Source organism: Hyaena hyaena, unplaced genomic scaffold, assembly GCF_003009895.1.
Source record: "Hyaena hyaena isolate Hyena2069 unplaced genomic scaffold, ASM300989v1 scaffold_34, whole genome shotgun sequence".
In the NCBI taxonomy this organism is placed as follows: domain Eukaryota; kingdom Metazoa; phylum Chordata; class Mammalia; order Carnivora; family Hyaenidae; genus Hyaena; species Hyaena hyaena.
The window spans coordinates 358130-364130 of NW_024080665.1; the positions used below are offsets into that span (position 1 = coordinate 358130).

The following is a 6001-nucleotide window of genomic DNA, read 5'->3' on the forward strand; positions in this document are numbered from 1 at the left end:
ATCATAGTTAATGCTTCATGGAAATAAATATTTCAAAACCACTTGCTTTCTGGCCTACCAGATGCCTGCATTTCACACTTCCCACTGTGTCAGACTCCAAAAAACTTAGCAACTCAAATTTTTGTGGTGGGGTTTATCATCCTGGAATGGGGGTTGGGTGCTGCATGGGTAATACAGTATAGGAAGGGTTTTTTCTAACTTAAAAATAAAAGACAAAACTTTTTTTTTTTTAATGGAATGAGTTCCACTTACTTCACTCCAGTGGCATAGCCCATCATGGGAACATCGTTCATGGGCCATTCCAATTTGCCAACACAGCCAGCCAAAGTTCTTCTCATATTTGTATCTACCTACACCCCCTCCACCTTCACCTCAAGTTCCGTGTCAGATTCGTTACCCTTGTCTCTTTTGAGTCCCTACATGGATAGACTCAGGGAACACTGGTCTGCAAGATGGGTCCACACCCTGAGAATTCCTTGCCTGTTAGACACAGATATAAACACAGGAACCCAAATAGGACTGAGCCCCAGAGAGTCCTATGAATCTTTCTAGTCGAGGTCTCTCAGTCTGTTCGGGCTGTTAGAATAGAATACCATAGACGAAGTGGCTTGTAAACAACAGAAATTCATTTCTCACAGTTCTGGAGGCTGGAAGTCCAAGGTCAAAGCAGATTCGGTGTCTGGTGAGAGCCTACCTCCTGGTTCATAGATGGTTCATGAGTTCAAGCCCAGCATTGGGCTCTGTGCTGACCGCTCGGAGCCTGGAACCTGCTTCGGATTCTGTGTCTCCCTCTCTCTCTGCCCCTACCCCACTTGCACTCTGTCTCTCTCTCTCTCTGTCTTTCAAAAGTAAATAAACATTTAAAAAAATTTTTAAAAACCTCTCCTGCTCTCATAACAGAATCACTTACAGAGGGCACGCTTCCTAATACTTTCACAATGGGGGTTAGGCTTTCAACATATGAATAAGCGTTCAGTCCACTGCGATGGTCTTGATTTCTCTTAGTTCCATTCTGACTGCTTCTTGGGCCTTATGCTAAAAAGGTACCAGGGTAGTATACCTTGTGTTTGTTATTACTGTAGTATTGTTATTTTCATATAACTAATATCTTTATTAAAGAAAAATTAGAAAATAATAAATGAAAAAAGCCAAAATTCAAAACATACATACACAAACAGAATCTTATAATACAGAGAAAAGCACTACTAACATATACAAAAAATTTTTTTAATAATTATTTATTGTTGAGAGACAGAGAGAGAGAAAGAGAAAGAGGCAGAGCGTGAGTGGGGGAGGGGCAGAGAGAGGGAGACATAGAATCAAAAGCAGGCTCCAAGCTGTCAGCACAGAGTCCAATGTGTAGCTGGAATGCACAAACTGCGAGACCATGACCCGAGGTGAAGTCCAATGGTTAACTCACTGAGTTCACCCACATTTTATTTTATTTTATTTTTTTTTTTTTACAAATAGTTTATTGTCAAATTAGTTTCTACATAACACTCAGTGCTCATCCCCAAAGTGCCCTCCTCCATGCCCATCCCCCCCTCCCCCCCACATCCATCAGTCCTCAGTTTTTGTCAGCATTCAAGAGTCTCTCATGGTTTGCCTCTCTCCCTTTCCCCCACCATTTCCGCCCTTCTTCTCCCCCTTGTTCCTCCGTCAAGTTCCTCCTAATCCTCCTATACGTGCAAACATATGGTATTTGTCCTTCTCTGCCTGACTTATTTCGCTCAGCATAACACCCTCAAGGTCCATCCATGTTGCTACACATGGCCAGATTTCATTGTTTCTCATTGCCATGTAGTATTCCATGGTATAGATAAACCACATCTTCTTGATCCATTCATCTGTTGATGGACACTTAGGCTCTTTCCATGTTTTAGCTATTGTGGAGAGTGCTGCTATGAACATTGGGGTACATGTGCTCCTATGCCTCAGCATTTCTGTATCCCTTGGGTAAATTCCTAGCAGTGCTATTGCTGTGAGTTCACCCACATTTTAGTGTACAATTTGTATGTAACTACATCCCGTATGTAAGTACTCATATTCTGTGACATCAGGTACGCTGTGTACTGTTTTAAAACTTTATTTCTCATTTAACAATATGTTGAGTACATCTTTCCAAGGCCATATAAACCCTTCTGCACCCCTGTGCGTTCAGCACTGGGATTGCTTGCAAGTAGAAGGTGGTCCTTCTGCAAAAGTGCCCACAGATTTCAAGTTCAGGGTCGGGGGTGAGTTTAACCACCTAATGAGAGCAGCAGGATGACCTTTTATTCTGACGCCCAGAGATGCTCCCAGTCTCAGCTCTGGTCTGTTCTAGGAGGAAGGAGGGGCCAGAAGACCCCATTGGGGGTGGTATGAGCAAGCGGTCAGGCATCCTGAGTCTGGGGGAAGACAGAAGAACACCACGAAAGCTCTGGGAGCAATAGCAGAGGTCCTTGCTCTCACCCAGCCTCAGGTGAAGCTTGATGTTCTGCATAAAAACATAAATCAGTGGCTCTCCCGCTGCCGCCTCCCGCCCTCATTAGCATGAGAAATGTCAAGTCCTTGGCAGCCCCCACTGCCTCACTCTCAGTCCATGAAGCCAGTTGAGAGAGTTTTAGCAGCTGGGAGCCTCCTGTAGCCCTGCCAACGAGCCTTCCCCCAGGCCGGAGGGGACGGACACCATCCTTGTGCCAAGAAGCCTGGCAGGAGAGCTGCTCTCCAGAAGTCAGCACCTCCCAGCAGCCTCCTGGGACGTGACTCCTCACCTCACAGATGCCCTGACCGGCCAGGGGGCTGGTAGTCCCGGTGAACCACGTCCCCTGGAGCTCTGGCGGCCAGCAGTAGCCGCCTTTGCACAGACACTGTGATGTATGGGGAAAATTGTTCTTTACAAACTGTTTTTTAAGAAGTTATTGAATGTAGGGGCGCCTGGGTGGCTCAGTCGGTTGAGCGTCCTGACTTTGGCTCAGGTCATGATCTCCCTAGCGTTGGGCTCCCTGCTGTTAGCTGGAGCCCGCTTCCGATCTCTGTCCCCCTCTCTCTCTGCCCCCCCCTGCTCATGCTCTCTCTGTCTCAAAAACAAAAATAAAATAAAAAAGATGAAGAAGTATAGGCACCTGGATGGTTAAGCATCTTACTCTTGACTTCGGCTCAGATCATGATCTCACGGTTTGTGAGTACTAGCCCCTCATCAGGCTCTGTGCTGACAGTGAGAAGCCTGGTTGGGATTCTTTCTCTCCTCTCTGTCCCACCCTCCTCTCAAAAATAAATAAATAAACTTAAAAAAAAAAAGAGTTATTGAACCTGTCCCTTTCTCCACAAGTTCAGTTCTTCATTAGTTTTTACCTAAATGAAACTTGTCGTATGTGTCCTCAATTTCTTCTTCTTTTGATAATTGCACCAGCTTTCCTTTTAGGGAAGTGTCCTTCTCCCAATCCACAGGGGTGGGCATGTCACTAAGGTGTGGACAATCATAGCGCCCAATGTACCTGTCCACAGGGAGAGTATGTCCCATGCAGAGCCAATCAAAGTGCTTCTGTGAAATCTGATGTAAGGATTCTGGGAGAAACAGTCTCTTTCACTTCTTTTTTTTTTTTAAATGTTTATTTTTGAGAGAGAGAGACAGACAGACAGACTGTGAGTGGGGGAGGGGCAGAGAGAGAGGGAGACACAGAATCTGAAACAGGCCCCAGGCTCTGAGCTGTCAGCACAGAGCCCAACACGGGGCTCTCAGAGGATCTGAAGCGGGCCCTATGCTAACAGCAGCTAGCCTGATGTGGGGCTCGAATCCACGAACCATGAGATCATGACCTGAGCTGAAGTCGGATGCTTAACCGACTGAGCCACATAGGCTCCTCAAGTCTCTTTCACCTCTGCATCAAGATACAGATTTCCAGCAATCATCATTCTCACCACAGGGACATAGTCTGTCTGGAATGTGACAGAATGTAACACACAAAGAAAAGAGAAAACTGGCAGAGTCAAGAGATGGAGAGAGATCTGATGGCCCTGTTTTCACTCCTGGATACAGCTGCCCCTGAAGCCTGTTGTATGCGTTTCTCTTTTTTTATCTATACATTCAGCTTAAGCTAGCTTAAATTGGGTCTTTGTGAATATCAACTTGAGAAATTGACAAACATCTCTAGATGATTTCTTCTAGTCTCATGTCCTCTTCCTTCAACCTGTTCTTGGTGCTACCAGAGGAAATTTTATACAATATGTTATGACTTATAAAACATTTATAAGCTACAAACATGATTATGTCATTTCCTCATCTAAGAAATATCAGTGACTCCACATGATCTGCAGGATAGTTCCAAACTCCCTATCATGGCATGTTAGTCTCCTAAGGTCTGATTGCTGACTATCCTACAATATACCTCTGATCATTTCTTCTCATGCCTTCTTTATGCCCCTAACCACTATCATCACTTCACATCTATCACTTCGTACTCTATACACTCCATACTCTATCATTGCTCTTCACTATCCAGCTTTACAAACATACTTGTCATTTCTTTAACATGTCTTCCCCTTTGCTCATGTTTTCCCCTGTCCCTACTTCTTCTTTTTTTTTTTTTTAATGTTTTTTATTTATTTCTAGGAGAGAGAGAGAGAGAAAGACAGCATGAGCAGGGGAGGGTCAGAGAGAGAGGGAGTCACAGACTGAAACAGGCTCCAGGCTCTGAGCTGGCAGTCAGCACAGAGCCCGACGCGGGGCCCGAACCCACGAACCGCGAGATCATGACCTAAGCGAAAGTCGGACGCTTAACCGACTAAGCCACCAAGGCGCCCCTCCCCGTCCCTACTTCTTGACTGCCTAGGGAATTCATACCTACCCTTCAAAACTCAGCTCGAGATCCTTTTGTAGTTCATAAGCGTGATGATTGGGTGTTCACACCATTGTGTGACATGTGCCACCCTTAAACCTTGTTACAACGCAGGCACATTACCCGTATGAAGTGAACTTGGAGGAAAAAAAACCTCAGCTAGAGACGTGCTGACTTCTTCTGGTAGAAATGGCCAATTTCTCTTTTGTGTCCTACTATGTCTTGTACATACCTTCATTACAGCATATGTCCCTCTGTCTACGCACTTGCTTATTTCACATGGCAGTCTCAAATACTGGACCCAAGCTTACTGAGGTCAAGGCTGTCAAGGCTTATGTCTTATTTGACTTTGAGCTCCTGGCACTTGGCTCTGGGCCTGTCATACAGGAAGCATACTGAAAATGTTTAATAAATGATTGAACGAATGAATGAATAATGAGCGTACCCTCAAGATGGCTCCGGGAGGCCAAGTCAACAGTCCCATTTAAACACTTCATCTTGACCTTGTGCTGTCCCAATCAGAAGGGTATTAGAAGGGTTAACTGATAACGCGAAATCAAAGTTTACCTCCCACATACTCAAAACACTTTAGAAAAAAGCCACTTACTTGGCATTTGGTCATCCAGCATCATTCTGAGGAGGGCAAAAATGGCACAGTGACAGTGTCCCCTGATTCTTAGCTCCATGAGGCCCAGAGCCATGCATGTCTCCTTCATGCCCAGGCACATAGAAGAGTTCTGCATGGGGGCACCCTGGTGGCTCAGTCGGTTAAGCATCCATCCCTTGGTTTTGGCTCAGGTCATGATTTCATGGTTCATGAGTTTAACCCCTGTATTGGACTATGCATGGACTGTGAGAAGCCTGCTTGGGATTCTCTCTCTCTGCCCCTCCTCTGCTCTCACTCTTTCAAAATTAATAAATAAGCTTTAAACAAAAAGAAGAAGAAGAAGAAGAAGAAGAGGAAGAAGAAGAAGAGGAAGAAGAAGAAGAAGAAGAAGAAGGAGGAGGAGGAGGAGGAGGAGGAGGAGGAGGAGGAGGAGACACTGCATGAATGTATGACTGACAGGTCACATGTCTGAGGCAGAGCAGCAACAGAATGCCAGCACCTTGAGTGCACCCAGTATCTCACCATTCTCTGGCCAGACACATAATTCTGTTTTCTAAAGCCTGTTGACAATGACTGA

At 45.3% G+C, this 6001-nt stretch overlaps 1 non-coding gene across 1 annotated transcript; it reads left to right on the forward strand.

Annotated features, from left to right (window-relative positions):
• Window positions 1-4846: 4846 nt before the first annotated feature.
• On the forward strand, window positions 4847-4950 carry LOC120229658. Its single transcript, XR_005527801.1, has one exon. It is a non-coding gene; the product is annotated as a small nucleolar RNA U13 (small nucleolar RNA).
• The last annotated feature ends 1051 nt before the right edge of the window (window positions 4951-6001 follow it).